Genomic DNA, 17,285 nt, shown 5'->3' with positions numbered 1-17,285 from the left:
TCTGCTATTTCCAGCATGAGTCATTTAGAGGTAAAGACAGTGACTCATCAGATTTAACAAAAATTTAGCCAAAAACCTAAACTTTCAAGATCCCTTTTTGAAACAAGATTTTTACATAATACACTATCATTATTTATTAATCTCAAGAATAAAGATAATGATGCTCTAAAGTCATCTCAATAAGGAATCAATAAAATATTGTTCATTGTATCTTTATTTCATCTTTTAAAATCTGCTTTTGTTTATCTTTGTGTTGTATTTAAGAGAGATTAATCCTATATGGGATTATATATAAATATAATATATGTATATTTATAAAAATGAAATAGATATATAAGTCTAATAATATAATTCTGTAGGTAACTGATAGAGAACTAACTATAGAAAATGGATAGAGCTTCAGAACTTGAGAGGAGCTTGTGAAGAGATAAAAAGAAGCCTCAAAACGTCCTGAAATTCATATGGAGGGAATGGGCAAACATTATGCTAAGTGAAATAAGCCAAATACAGAAAGACAAATACCACATATTTTCACTTACATGTGGAACGTAAAACAATAGAACTCACAGAAACAAAAAGTAGGATGGTGGTTACCAGCAACTGGGAGGGGGGGGAATGGAAGGATTATAGTCAAAGGGTACAAAGCCTGAGTTAGGAGGGATACGTTTTATTTTTTTTTTAGATGAATTGCACAGCCTGGTGAATATAGTTGATAATTGAGTCCTGTATGTTTCAATGATGCTAAGAGTAAATTTCTAATGTATTCGTCAACAAATGTTAAATATTTGAAGAGATGAATATGCTAATTAGCTTAATTTACTCTTTCCATGTTGTATTAAAAAAGTGGAACATCACTTTTATAATTATATACAACTGTAATTTGTGTATAATAAAAATAAAAATGAGAAAACCGTTCTGAAATCGTGTGTAAATCTAAGTGCATGTGCCGACCTGGATGTTTCTAAAGAGAGCCTTCAGAGCTGTCATGACATTATGAAAAATAGTGACTCCTTTTAGCTTAAAAACAGGCATATTATTCAATACCTTACAGATTTATACTGAAGAATATTTAAATATATGAGAAACAAATATTTGGCATCTGTTAAGACATTTGAATAAAATAAATTGGATTTACTGTAAAATAAATAAGGCTTCAGCAAATGATACAGGTTACAAAAATCTATAATTGTGTCAATTGACTGAAATGCATCAAATAGCAGGTGTGACAACTGATAGCTAAAATGATATTTAACAGCAATTCATATGGTAGAATTTCATTTTTTCTTTCCCATTTAGTCATCAAAAATACATGATAGATAGAATAAAATGAAAACAGATGAAATGAATTTCCACATGGGTTATGCCAAGTTACATCTTCTCAGTGACATCTTAGGAAGTCCAAAATTCATTCCTGTGATTATGACTGGAATGTGCAGAATCTGTGAATTACTTCTTCATCCTGCCAACTGACAAACTGCTCCATGTGATTGAACACAAGGCAAAGGGAGGCCAGTTTGTTGATTAAGGCATCAGGAATTTTTTTCCTTGCTCTCTGCTTTGCACCCCTCCCATCCCCATTTCCCTTTCTTTTTCTTTCTTCCTCCTTCTCTCCCTCCCTTTCTCCTTTTCAGTTCACTTCTTGGTTTTAAAAGTTCCAGTGCCCTCAAAAACTATTATTCTGACATTTTATTTTCACAAATACTGTCAAACATAGGTGTTAAAATGCAGTACATATGTTCACTCGGTTCTGAATTTAGTTTCCTAAAATAAGGAATAGAGTCCAGAATAAGTTTAAAGTTGTACTAGAAAGTTTATTTATTTGTTAGCATTTGTTATTAACTCTTTCCTCAGTCTGTATGCTAATAGTCTTGTGACAGTTATACATTATTTGATGTCACCCAATGACAAAAGGAAAATTTACAACTCGTTATGAATTTCCTATGTTGAATTTATTAAAAGAGGTACATAACTTTTATTGTGTCTTAATTTGTGGTAGTCTTTCAGCTACCTGTAGTTTATTTAAATGTATTATTTTTCACCACGAAATCAGTAGTAGAACAGTTTCAAGAGGTAGCATTAAAATGTCTTTGACATATAAATGGTGCAATCTATATCGCTGTATTTCAAATTTCATGAACTGTATCAAAGCTGGTAACATATGACATGAATATTCAGAAACATAGCTACAGATCATTTTCCTAAAATGTTGATTTACATATTTTAACATAGCTCATGAATGTTTATTTTGAATCAGAGAAACATTATTATATCTAAAAGCAATTGCTGTTAATTGTATGAGTACATTTTTATTAAGTGAATTCATGGCTTTAAAATAAAATATGAATGTGACTAAACTTGATTCTTGCCAACTCTAGAGGTTTTGCAGACATAATATGATTTATTTATTCATGTTTAAATCCAGAGAAAAAAACACTAATACTTTTAAATGTCATGTAATAATTATATATATATATATATTTTAGTTCTGATGTGCTATTTGAACTTGCTAAGGAGAAGTGCCAAATATCTAAAAACTTCAGTGAATAATTATTTTAACACCATTTGTTAAAAATATTTAATGAAAACTATGTATGTTTAATTTTCTAGCTTTTATATATTAATAAGTGAAATAAAGCACTTTAATCTATATTTTAATCTATCTTTTAACTCATGGAAAATTTTATTTTTAATAGAAATAAACATGCCCTATGATCAGTGACTTTTTTCATTTATCAGAAAGATATTTTAAGTGAAACGGGAAAAGTTTGCTTGTCCCCCTACAGGGTTTGAGGCAGGGGGTGTGGCTCACTTCTTCAGTGCTCTGCTGCTCAGACCTTTCTACAGGAGTATACAAATGGTCAGGCTGTGGGGCTGCAACCCCATGGCAGTGTCTAGGAGTGAATGTTTACAACTCCCAGTGAGCGTGTGTTACGGGGTGCTCTCTTAGTTTGCTATCTATAGACAGCTTGTGTTAACCAGTTCAATTAGATCCTCTATCTTGTCACAAGGACAGAGGGCTTTCTGTATCCTGGGTTCTTGCCTTGGTGTACCGGAAGAATCAGATCACATGTGGGCTTGGAGAATGAGTGCAAAGTTTTATTGAGTGGGAGTAGCTCTCCGATGATAGAGGAGCCAGAAGGGAGATGGTTTTCCCTCAGAGTTGGGCCATTTGGCAGCCCCAGCTTTCCTCCAACTGCCCTGGTCAAACTCTGCCTCATCCCGCCCTTCGATGGCCTGCCAGTGTGCCCTCGTCTGTTAGTGTGCTCTTCTGCCAGCGTGCTCCCATTGACATCCTCTGGAGTCCAGCCACCTGTGTCTTCTGCCAAACAGCTCCTCTGTCTCTGCCAGTTGCCTCTGTCTCTGCCTTGCTAGGGTCTCGGGATTTTATAGGCCCAGGATGGGGATGTGGTGGGTCAGGGTGGTCTTGGGAAACACAACATTTGGAGAAAATGACAGCAGTGCCTGTCCTCACCTAGGTCCATGGGAGTGGAGCCCTAGCAAGGGACCATGCCCTCCTACACCCAGCACTTCCCTCCTTCTGTATCATTTAAAGGGACCATGCTCTTCCATTTCCAGCACTCCTCTATCATAAGGAATTCTGAAATTCTTTTTTTCTCTTGAAATTAAAAAATAATCTGGACTCCAGTATCAATTGAACATCTTATGGTTTTATTCTTGACACTTATAACCTTAATTGGCATTAGTGACTTTTTCTGTAAAATGGGGTAGTAATGTCTGTTCTACCATTCTCACATCACAGCTTTTTAGGGGGAGGTGGATATGTTGAAGACCATTGGAGCTAATGGCTATGAAATAATGTTTGACTCATAAAAGTACAATTTACTGTCAGTATTGTTATGTTATTTGTGATCTATAAAACAACATTGATTTTTTTATTTTGTAAATAAATAAGAAAATTTATTGCTAAATAGAAAATTGGTGGATCTATAATCCAATCCATATATTTCACAGACCAACAGAAACCAAATGGAGGATTTATAAAGTGATTAGAACCCCAAATGCATTACCTACTTCAGCATACACTCCACTTACCATGATGCATTCATTGATTTGTGTGCCAATTCATTACTTTATTTTTGCCAACAGATTTTCATTAAGATTCAGATTTATCAATTTGAATGTTCTTAGCATAAAGAGAAAATTAAATATTTAAGGTGATGAATATCCCAATTACCCTGATTTGATCTTTACATATTACATGAATATATCTAATTATCACATGTACTCCAAAAATATGTACATCTATTATGTATAAAAAATATTAAATTATCTGATAAATCTATATATTTTACTTGGTTTATGCAGGGTGGATTAACTACCAAAGACTGCATTAAAGTTGGATGAAAATGTAATCTGGTTAAATTGGCCCAAAATATTAATCACTACCATTAGCACAGTAATCCATTATATTAGTATAAAGCTTTGTGTGACAGTGCAACTTTCACATAAATCTTTGGTCAATCTTGGCAACAATAGTACAAAATAAGAAATTATCATTGATTTTTACAGAGTGTTAATGCTTTGCCCAAAGTCATTCAGCAGGCAAAATGTTTATACACACACACACACACACACACAGAGACACAAACATATATATGTATACATGCATACATATATGTGTATATATAAATGTTTATATGTACATTTTATATACATATATGTATACGGATATGTATGTGTATATATATATAAACATTTTTTCTGCTGAATGTGATATATATCTATATATATAAAATCTACTGATCCCCAACCACATGATAAAATTGAAGCTGTGTTACTTCAGAGGTAAGTTAATTTCACATGTTGTTTTAAAATATTGGCATATTAATTTACAGGTACATTGTAATCTAATTAAAATAAGACTCATTTCTACCCCAAATTGGTAGTGCCTTAATTTAGATGTCTAATTCAATTAATTCAGTGTCTGTCTTAACTTCCTAGAATTTTTTCTCAATTTCTACCTATGATCAGTTCCGGCATTCATGTTAGACCCTTGAGGCATCCTTATGAGTGGATCCTAGGGAAAATATTGGTACAGGCATGACAATATAGGCACAAAAATATTATTTGAGACCCTACTGTGAGTTAAATTTTGGAAATAGCTGGGGAATTTGACTCCTTTTGTTTTTATTAAATGTGTTAAAAATATCATCCTGTAAAATAGCCTGGATAGATTTTTCTAATGTTGCATTTGAATGATATTTTATAAAGTAATGACTTCAGAGCAAATTGAGTGGTGTCAGGAGAATTCTGTTGGCTGTTTTTGTGATTTATTATCACACAAAAGAATTCTGCTGCTTATTTTAAGGTACATGTCATTGTGATTTTTTTGCTACCAGAAATAATTTTGGCTCCGTGATAAGAGATATACAGTTGTTCTTCTCTATCCTTGGGGAAATAAATCAAACAAATGACAGGTATGACACTAAATAAATATTCACAACATTCGAAACATAAATGATTTATTTTTGAGTAGCAATTGAGTTATGCTGTCAAAAGAAGTGTCATTTTGCAATGATGAATTCTTAATCTTTAATTCCGTTGTAAATCCCACCCTTTTCAACCTGAATCCTAACTTACGAAGATTTTTGAATGTAAATAAAAATATCTCTAAATGTTTTACACTACTTTTTACACCCGTGAAGTTTTGTGCATAAGTTGTTACTAGTGTTTAAAATGGTGGTGGATAATAACATTTTCTCTTTTGTTGTATAGTGAAGAAAAGATCATTTGCTATGATAAAACCCTAGCCGTGTAACCAAATGATATGATACAATATTTAATTGTGTTGCTCTACTGTATGTTTTAGTGTAGTGTATATAATTGCTTAGTTGATTCTTTACAAATATAAAAACAAAAACAAATTATATTCTTAATTAAAACTGCCCTTTTAATAATTTTACATGCATTTGATCACTAATCATTTCCTTAAAAATATTTGAGATAGCAGATACTTTTGAAACTGTTGAGATATAACTTTATGAGTAACTATTTCATATAAATCTATTGGAAAAACCAGATATATTCGTAATAATAACTGTAGTTTGCTTTGATTTTCATAGTGCAAACAGTAAAACAAAATATATTTTATGATTTCCCCAAGTTGCATTATGCCATTTTGTTTTGTTTTATTTTGTTTTCAAAATACTCAGCTTCCTATCAACTATTGAAAGATGGGACAGAAAACATTTTTAGAATAGTGTAAAATGTAAGTGTTCTTTATTAAAAGACACTGCTTTTGCTCACAGTTTCTTTGTTTCAAAATAAATGAAGAATATATTTTGGTAAAGATGAAACACAGTCTTTTTAGGAGCAAGAGCCTGCTGCATATGGCAATATTTTAAATGGGAAACTCTAGTTGTGGGGAGATATACCCAAAAAGGAACCACAGATTGAATTTGAAAGCATCTTTCAGATACAGCTGAGGATACTTTCAGAAAAAAAAATAATTCTTACATTTCTGAGACAGTGTCGTTATTGATTCTTTGGGAAAGCTACCATCCCACTTCTATAGGAAACTAAACTGGTCAAAGTATTCCTGTAAAACACACATGTGCATGTGTGTGCGCAAACACATGTTTTTTTTTTTTTTTTTTTAAACTCTTTTTAAATACTGAGCATAAAACAAAGACATATTAGGGATAAAACCTTAGTGGTTATAGAAAAACTCATTATATTTTGTCCGAAATAAAGTTTAGAAAGATAACTATCTGAGGAGTTTCAGTAACTGAGTTCAGCAACATGATGGGCTATGTTGAGAGTATTTTGAAAAACTCATAGAACAAAGGGCAGATGGTGTAATTTACTATATTATTATAACTTATCCTTATATACTAGAGTATGCTTATGTATGTATTACTGGGGCCTCACAGCACTGTGGAAACAAAGCAGGAAATTATTTTGCCTTGTTCAGATGAGGAAACTTTAAACATTTGCCTCAGGGTAGGGGTTGAGGTAGAACTTAAACACCCAGGTGTTTTTATTTTTCTTCTCATAGAACACTCACTCACACACACTATCCAACCTCTTTTTTTACTTTCAATTTTTTTTTTAATGGAGAATGGGCATGTGAAGTGGCTCCAGGTCCAGCTGACCCTCTGTTCACTGAGTATACTTGTGCTTGACCTCAAAGTCCTCACCGGTAAAAGAGATGATTGAATTCCATCTTCTTCTTTTAGTACTGCTCACTCCACCATCTGAGACATGAGGATGATTTTCAAGCTAGAAACACAGTACATGATCAAGGGAAATTATAGACTCAAATAAAGAAGAGACTCTAAGATATGGTAAAGGGCTTTATATAAGTTAGGGAATACTTGATGATTGGGCTGCTTCAAGACTAAAAAATCATGCAACTGTGCAGTCATGACTGCTAATGTGTAGAGGGCAAGTATAAATTCTTTGCCAGCAAGGCATGTTAAGTCAACCTTTAAAAAATTATTACAATGTTAGACTGGTAGATTAGTTAGATTAGTTTAGATGTGTATATTACTGTGGAATGACAATATTTTTGTGTTCAAGTGTAGAAATCAATGCAGGCTAGATAATAATCAGGTTAGGTGGGATTTTAGGAGAATAACTATTTTAAAAGAGTGTTGACTGAAAGGTAAAATTAACCTGGCACGTGGACTGTAATGATTGGCCATTGGGTACTATAATTAACTATTTCTTGGAATGTATTTCCATCTATTACTTAGAGATCTGGTTCAATATTGCCGTTTTGTCTTCCTCAAATTCAGTCTTCTGTTAGGTTTTCTGTTTATTAAACAAATATATTTTTAATGTTGATATGTATAACTCTAAACAATCAGTTCAGTTGGTTTTGTTACTGAAGCAGTATGTGCTACCTAAATCTTTGCCTACTTTTTGACTTAATCTCAGAAGACAGAGCTAGAACCTTGAGACTTGCGCTTAATGTTACTAAATATTTCTATGCTGTAAATGTGTGGTCACTCATGAGGACTTTGATTTGGCAATAAATTTTCCACTCTGCATAAGAGCAAACAAAATATGCTCTATTTGTTTGAGTGTAATTACATTTTCCTTCCTATAAAATATGTTTTTTCCCACTTTTTCCAGTAAATAATATAATTTCATTTTAGTAAACTTTCTAATCCGGTAGTTATATTTTACATATTTTGATTAATGATTGAAGACTTAAGATTTGGACATAGACTTTAAGAAGAGATGAGTTATGTTAGGATAATTCTAAGGTCTATCCAAACTCTTAGAATTCTAAGGTGTACCCAAACTCTTATATTTCTAAGATGTATCCAAATCCTTAGAAGTCTTCAGAGTTTTCAAAGAAACCAAGAATTTCACTCTGAAAATACTATGCCTGGCATTGCAAACTTTTCTCACATTGCTGACATATATTTCTTTTAGAGATGTTTGTATGACTGTTTTACTAAGATATGCTATGTTAGGAGAAAAGTCAACAGTTGTATTAGTAATACTAAGCTCACATTGATGTTCTGTTTCCTATACTACTTTGCTATCTGCAGCACAGAATCAAAAGTACATAAGGCATAGTAAGGAAAGACAAGTAAAATATTTTAAAACAAATAACAACTGAAGAAACTCAGTAAAACTTTTGTTACCCAATGATTTAAATTTAATGTCAACATTGTCGCTGTTGATTAAATTTGAATCCCTAACTAAACTATATGTTGTTTCTGTTTAATGTGCAAAAGTATACAGATACAAAATCATTATTACTTCATCTTAGATTACTTTACTAGAAATCAAATATACTCGATTTTATGTAGTGTTGATATTTTTTCAAACATGAACTAGATATCCATCTGCTATTGCAAAAGGGTGATCAACCAATATAGTACCTCAATATTAGTCTATTTTATATTACCATATTTTTTGCTGTATGGGCTTCTATTTTAGGTGGCTGATCAAAATTAATGTGGTTCCTCTACCTAATGGCATTTATTTTGGTTATAAGATTAGAAATGTAAATTTGCAATAAAAGAAGAAAATACAAAGCTGGTTTTAATGAATATTTTACATATGACTAATTAACAGAATCCCCTACAGGAATTTGGAAGTAATGAGAAATTGACTGAAGATAAATTAAAAATTAATAAACGAGTCTCCAAACAACTTTGTTTATGAACATTTAACAGTTGCTTTCTTAGTTATAAATATTTCAAGTTGTTTTGTTATTCAGTATGTATTATTCTTGTAGTGTTCATAATTTTAGAGGTGATTAGACAAAAAGAGAGTAACACACAAAACAAAATGTCTTTAAAATGTTAAAAATCCACCTTGGGAAAACTTGCTAATGTAAAAATAATGGCTTAATATTCATGATTTTTGTCTAACGGTATATGCAAAACAGGTTCTTATATCCATATAAGGATCAAAAGCCCTTAAAAGTAGCAAAAGAAAACTCAGCAGTTTGATTTCCATGAACAATGTGACTACTTTTAGAGGAGGTTACTGAGCAGAAGATAATGCTGGTCTTTGTCAAACATTTTGAAAATTAGTTTAAATGATACAAATTCACTCTTGCATGTAAATTGGTGAGAACATCACCCCAAAAGGATACTCTCAAAACATCTTTCTTCAAGCACATTAGGTCTTAATTTATTCAGCTAGCTGAATATTTCTGGGCAATTTCCCTCAGTGTTTGCAAACTAAAGGCATAAGTTGAAGAACTTTAGCTGCAATATGTCAAGAAAAAAATTTTTAAGGAACTTCAATTTCTTCTCGAAGTTAAAATGGAAGATCAAACAGTTTGAATGGCATTTATTTTCTGTACTTATCATGTTTGAATAAAAACAACACCAAATGACTTTCAAGTATCCTCTGCATATAATAAGTGAAATACATTTGGTAAATGTGCTACATAAGAATAATTTAAAATGTAATTTTCAAATACATAGAAAGTATTCATTTTATTCATAGGGACATACTTTTTGTATATTTGAATGAATATCTACAAATAATAACAGTTATAAACATTTAGTAATAAGAAGCAGCTCTTAATGTTACCTCAAGAATATACCATACATTTCTTGTAATATTAATATCTCTTAATATTTAAAACTCAGCAGATGTTTCAGAAATGTTTCATAGGGAAATAATAAACATAAGAGTGTTATAATACTGAAGAATTTCAAAAGAAAATGAAAGTTAGATTCTCAAAGTTGGATATATCAATATTCTTTAATCTTCTCTCAAACATGAAATGCTGTAATAAGAAACTTCATGTTCTTAAAATACTATATACCTTTTAACAAGAAGGAAATATTTCCCATGTAACCTACACATTTTTAACCAAATTTAATTGTACATGTTCTGATGTAAACTGTTCTCATTACTATTTCAGTTCTACTATCGATCTGTCTGCAAGAGAAATATTCCACTGTTCTTCAAAAGATCCTCCATAGCTTAAAAAGAGCCCACTACATATTGGTGAAAAGAATCAGAATCACTTATGCCTCATGAATTTCTTACTTTAATTTGGATTTTCTATGGTACAGTGATTTTTTTTCACTGTAGATAAAGTGAAAAGATAGAAAAAGATAAAGAAAGATAAAGAAGCAAAAAGACTTAAGTCAGCATGATATTGTAATTCAGGTGAATAGACTGCATTTGATTAGAAAGAAAGGAAATGGAAATATTCAAAGAACAGAAAGAGAAATCAAGAGAAAGTGATATGAGAGAGGGAGGGGAAGAGGAAGGGATAGGAACCTTCAATTAACAGTAGTTACATGTTATATGTTATATGCAAAACACATTGGAAATAATTATTTAAGACTACATAATAATTCTTTCTTTATTCTTTCTTATCTTTTAACCAGAGAAGAATGTAGCATTAGGAGACATTGTGCTTTCCCTGGTTACCATCTCCTCTACCTCCACCCTATTGTCTCCCCCTCCTCCTCACTCCCTCTTTCTTTTTCTCTCACTCTCTCTCCCTCCCTCTTTTCTCTCCCTCTTTCTTCTTTTCTATTCTCTTGCATATTTCTTGAATCCAGAGAAATATAATTTGCAAATAAAACTCTAGAAAAATTTGTATTTTGGAGCTAGCAAGTGATAATTATAGACTGTATTCTTAGTAATACTACCATTCCAAATTCTTCTCAGCCTTTTAACAAATGCAAAGACATTTTATTGTATTTTTTTGCTTTTGTTACATGCAAGAAAAAAAAATCAGCTTTTTTTCCCTACTATCAGCAAATCATGAATAAAATTTCTATCAGCACCAAGTAAAATTTACCTTGAAGAATCTAAATGACAGCAATGAGCCATTTGATACCAAAACTGAGTTAAGATATACATTTTGATTTTTAAAAGTAAATATATAAAAATATCCTTACATACTATTAGCTATACTATCAGGCGTTCCTATTTCATTATTTATGGGGACGGTTTTAATATTGAAACAAACTTCTTAGTCTTCATTAGTAGGAACATAATGCAATTTAAAGTAGAAAAACTCAAAACTGTAACTGCAACTTTATTTTTCATTGCTATCATTTCCATCTTATTCCATCCTAGGTAATTTTTTTTAGATGTTTTAGGACTTTTATGTTCTTCACATATTCACCATAAAATACTGACAATAGATAAACAATAGGGGAAAGACTTTTCAGCAAAGTATCACTCTCATCATCAAACATTACAAAGAAAACAGTAAAGAGAACAAAGGATAAGGTAATTTAACAGAAATGTTTAGTTTAATGGCATAATTGAAAAACAACCAACCAATCAACTTTCTCTTCTACCTATGGAAAGAACGGTAAAAATTTATCAAGAACTTCTACATCTTTGTCATAAAGGAGCTTAAAAAGAGAAAGAGGAAGACTGGGGACAGGGTGCAACTGTTGCTAAAGGAATGCTATAATGCAGAAGGTCAAGGATTTAATAAATTCTAAAAGTTCTACATGTATCAGTGATAACTGTATTATTAGAAATATAAATATATAGAAATATAAAGTATATGGTATTAAAAACAGACCTTGCTAATATAAACATACATAAAGTATGTCACTTCTCTTGTAATAACAGTATAATGATTGATCTACAGTTTGCCCTTTGCCCCGTATTCTTAAACTACTCCTCCAATGGTCAATGGTGACCTTGAATCAACAGCCGCTGAACCCAGGAGACCCCACAGATGTTTAGATTCAGCACCTAGAGGGCCCCACCTACCCTCCATGCTGTGTGTTCCCATGACTCCAGAAATAATTAATTGCAACTTGCATTATTAAGTCTACAAGCAAATTTGGAATCTAACTAGAAAAAGTAGTAACAAAGGCAAAATAAGCGAGAATTTGTTAGAAAAGCAACGAGAAGATTTTTAAAAATGTTTCCAGTTCAAGTCAGAATTAAGGTGAACATTAGGTCCCACCAGCTTTACAGAGCTGTAGATCTTTTGCTGTTGTTCTTTCAAAAAAGAAGAATCTACAATAAACATATTCATTTGAGAAAAATACTTTGTTAACTTTTTGTAGCCATCCCCAGGTTGCTTTAAACTTTGTATGTTCAAGAACAGAGTATATCCTGGTTAGGATGTGTTCATAGCTGATGCATCTCCAAAAAATTTTTCATGAAGGCGGCCAGCTTCTGAACATCTTCAATCGTGACAGCATTATACAGAGAGGCCCGGATGCGTCCCACAGACCTATGCCCTTTCAAGGACAACATTTTGAGTTCAAGAGCTTTATCAAGAAATGTTTTTTCTAAAGCATCATCTCCTTTGGTATTGCCAGTGAGGGATGGAATATTCATCTTGCTTCTACTTTGGGGCTCCACTGGACATACGTAGAATCCTTGAGAATTATCAGTAATCTCATAAATCATTTGAGATTTGATGGAGCTAAGCTTCTCCATGGCTGCAGCACCTCCATTGTTTTTAATCCTCTCTAGCACCAAGACCATGACGTAGATGCTGAAACATGGAGGCGTGTTGTACAAGGAGCTGTTTCCAGCCTGCACCTCGTATTCCAAGACTGGGGGACACTCTCAGAGGGCAAACCCCAGCAGGTCATCACAGACATTCACCACGGTGACCCCAGCTGAACCAACATTCTTCTGAGCACCTGCAAAAATCACACCAATCTTGGAAACATCCACTGGCTAGGACAGGAAGTTTGAGGACATGTCACAAACCAGTACTGCTCCCTTGACATATGGTATAAAGTTAAACTCCGCACCATGCACCGTCTCATTTGCTCAGTAATACACGTAAGCAGCATCCGGATTGAGGTTCCAGGTGCATGGATCTGGAATTTTTGTGTAACTCCCAAGTTTAGGGTGAACGATATTTATAGTCTCAAACTTCTTGGCTTCTTCTGCAGCCCTTAGGTGACCAAGCTCCTGTCACCACATAGTCAGCACACCTTCCTGCTTTCAAGCCAATCAGTTTTAAGGGGACAGCACCGAACTGGCCGGACCCACCTCCTTGCACAAAAATCACCTTACAGTCGTCTGGAACGGCTAGCAATTCCCGCACAAGATTCTCTGTATTGTTAATAATCTTGGCAAAATCTGATGGCCTGTGATTCATTTCAAGAACACTAATGCCAACTCCTTTGTAGTCCAATAATTCCTTTTTTATCTCTAACAATACTGAGTGAGGCAGCTTGGTGGGACCAGACCCGAAGTTGACCACCTGCCTCGGGGCGTCCACGGTGTGGCAGCGAGGGCGGCGACTCAACCAAGGAAGACCAATCGCGTGAAGGGCTAGCATTCCCGGCTAGGTAATTGTTACAGATAAGTGGTTAAGTGAGTGGAGAACACAAACTTACAATGATTTGCCTGGTCTTCTAAGCAGACAACAAAGAAACAAATATATAAATTTAATTAAAGTCAAATTTATTTTAAAACATAAAGGTAACTCTGATTCTACACTGACCCAAGGCCTATTGAATACTCTGGCTGTAAACTCTTCATCTTTTGAAGTCTTTCAGGGAATCAGTATAACAGTGGGCAAGTTGTTTCTTTCTGGGTATTTAAATGACACCCTATTGTCCTGGAAAAAAAAAAAAAATTAATGATCCTTTTCAATTGTCCATCTATTAGGCACCCTAGTAAAGAAATGGTCTAAACACAAGCTTAGGAGTCAGGAAACTTGGAGTGTAGTTTTAACACCATTTTAAAGCCAGTTTTGTGATTCTGAGTAATGTGGCAAAGCGATAGTTTTCAGTTCTTCAATTCTCTCACTGGAAAAGAAATTGCTGGATAACGTAAAGTAACATGTGTCAATAATTATTACTTAGTAATGGGGATATAATAATAATTGCATCCATTTTCTATGATTTTTCTGTAAAGAAACTACCAGAGAATTCATGGAAATTACTCTGTCTTTATTCTCTGGAAATTTTCTTTCCAAGTAGTGAGAATAAGTAAATGGCACTGGGTGCTCAATTTAAGTCTCCAGCAAACTGAAAAAGAGTCAAACAACTAACAGATTTCCTTTGCATTCAAAAATATAAAAGGCCAGGGAATTCAAAAGTAACCGTTTCCTAGATGGCCTACTTTCAGAAAGGATGAAATTTAATGTTAGGTGCTAGAAATCCAGAAACTTTCTCATTCTACATATAGGTGATTATGTTATAAAAGTGCTACTAACATCCCCAGTTATACTTATTTAACATGGATGCTTTCTAAAAGCACTTGAACAATAAGCAACATTTGAGTAAACCACCATAGAAATTCTATCCACAACGAAGGAACTCATACAGAGCCTTGGCCCTCTGAAAGCAACCAGAAATGAAGCCAAACGATCCTATGCAACATACACCACAGTCATACCCTCAAGGAAAAAAAGAATGAAACATTTAAAAGTCTCATGCAAGTGATAGCAAATTCAAAAACAAGAAGCAACAATTCTTTCACATGAGAAGGCATCAGTACAAGATCTTCAGCAGTACAAAAAGAGTGTTTTGACACCTTCAAAGGATCACAATAGCTCTCTAGCAATAGATCCTAACAGGAATGAAAATTCTGAAATAACAGATAAAGAATTCAAGATATGGGTTGCAAAGAAACTCAATGAGATACAAGAGAAAGTTGAAAACCAATGCATCAAAACCAGAAAATTTATTCAAGATATGAGAGATGAGATGGCTACATATTATTACAGCAATTTGGAGATATATATAGATATATAGAGATATAGAGATATATAGAGATATATGTATATAGCTTCATATATATATAAATGGCTATAAATATGTATGTGTGTGTGTATATATATATATGCATATATAACAGAACTGTGGAATTTAAAAATTCACTAAAAGAATTGCAAAACACAATAGAAAGTTTCAAAAATAGACTAGACCAATCGGAAGAAAATAATTCAGAGCTTGAAAACTAGTCTTTCAAATTAACACAGTCAGACAAAAGAAAAAGTTTTTTGAAAGAACAAAGCCTTTGAGGAATATGGGATTTGTAAAGCAACCAAATCTATGACTTATTGGCATTCCTGAGAGAGAAGAAAAAAAAAAAAAAAACAACTTGGAAAACATATTTGAGAGAATAATTTAGGATTTTTTTTAACGTGGTTACAAAGGTAAAAATCCGGATATAGGAAATTGAGAGAATACCTGCTAGATACTACACAAGATGAATATCACCAAAGCATATTCATAGTCATCAAGCTATCCAAGGTCAATGCTAAAGAAAAGATCTTAAAGACAGCTATGGAAGGTCAAATCTATAAAGGAAATTCCATCAGACTAACAGCATACAGGTTCTTCTCAGCAAAAACCTTATAAACTAGTTCATATGCTGCTAAACTGAACTTTATAAATGAAGGAGAAACAGCCTTTCCCAGACAAGCTAGAGGATAGATGCTAGAAAAGCTTGTCACCACTAGACTGAACCTACAAGAAATGCTCAAAGGAGTTCTAAACGTGAAAACAAAAGGATAATACTTGCTACCATAAAGGAACATGTAAGTACAAATTTACCAATCCTACAAAGCAATTAAATAAGCACTACAAAGTAACTAGCTAAAAACATGATGACACAAAGCCTTACATATAACATATAAATATTAATATCGAGCATAACTGATGTAAATTCTCCACTTAAAAGTTACAGATTGGCAAATTAAATTTAAAAAATGAGACCGAACCATCTGCTGCCTTCAGAAGATGCACCTAACATGTACTGACACCAGAGGTTCGAAGTAAAGGGGTGGAGAAAGATACATCACACAAAAGCAAAACAAAAAAGATCAGAGGTTGGCATTTCTTGTAATAGATAAAACAGACTTTAAACCCACAACAATAAACAGAACAACACACACACACACACACACACACACACACACACACACACACAGAAGCATGTTATATAATGGCATAGGGTTCACTTCAACAACATTAAATTGAAATCACACAAGTACATGGAAACTAAACAACTTGCTCCTGAATGACTTTGAGGGAATCAAAGAAATTAAGGTAGAAATCAAAAAAATTATTTCAAATGAACATAGAGATACAACATACAAAATCCTCTTGTATACAGCAAAAGCAGTGTTAAGATGACAGTTCATAGTGCCAAATGCCTGATCAAAAAGATACAAATATCTTAAATTAACAAACGAATGCCTTACCTCAAGGAACTAGAAAAAAAGAGCAAACAAAATACTAAGCTAGCAGAAGAAAATAAATAAAAAAGATCAGAGTGGAACTAAATTAAATTGATTTTAAAATTTATAAAACACTCAATGAAGGCTCAATGAAACAAAAAAGTTGATTCTTTGAAAGGTTAAACAAAATAAATAGAATGCTAGTTAGATAAACCAAGACAAAAAGAGAAAGAATCAAATAAGTACAACCAGAAATGACAAATGTCTCATGGCAACTGATATTGCCAAAATATAAAAGACTCTCAGAGACTACTACGAACACCTCTATGTATACAAACTAGAAAACCTAGAGGAAATTGATAAATAACTGAAAATGTAACTCCCAAGATTGAATCAGGAAGAAATTGAAATCTTGTGCAACCAATAATGATTCATAAAATCAAATCAATAATGAAAAACCTACCAACCAAAAATTGTTGAGGATCGGATGGATTCTCAGCAGAATTCTATCAGCCATATAAAGAAGAGCTGGTAGCAGTCTTACTGAAAGTATTCCAGGAAATCAGGGAGTAGGGATTCCTTTCTAACTCACTCTACAAAACTAGTATCACCCTGTTACCAAAATTTGGCAAGGATACAACAAAAAAAGAAAACTACAGGTTAATATCCTTGAGGAATATAGACACAAACATCCTCA

General features: G+C 33.0%; 1 pseudogene across 1 annotated transcript; it reads right to left on the bottom strand.

Moving 5' to 3' along the window:
• Positions 1–11,995: 11,995 nt before the first annotated feature.
• Positions 11,996–16,640, bottom strand: LOC106999329 (phosphoserine aminotransferase pseudogene; annotated as a pseudogene). The gene has a single exon (XR_001446143.3). The product of XR_001446143.3 is annotated as a phosphoserine aminotransferase pseudogene (transcript).
• Positions 16,641–17,285: the final 645 nt, after the last annotated feature.

This window comes from Macaca mulatta, chromosome 1 (assembly GCF_049350105.2).
Source record: "Macaca mulatta isolate MMU2019108-1 chromosome 1, T2T-MMU8v2.0, whole genome shotgun sequence".
Lineage (NCBI taxonomy): Eukaryota > Metazoa > Chordata > Mammalia > Primates > Cercopithecidae > Macaca > Macaca mulatta.
This window is presented reverse-complemented; position numbering and strand designations above follow the sequence as displayed.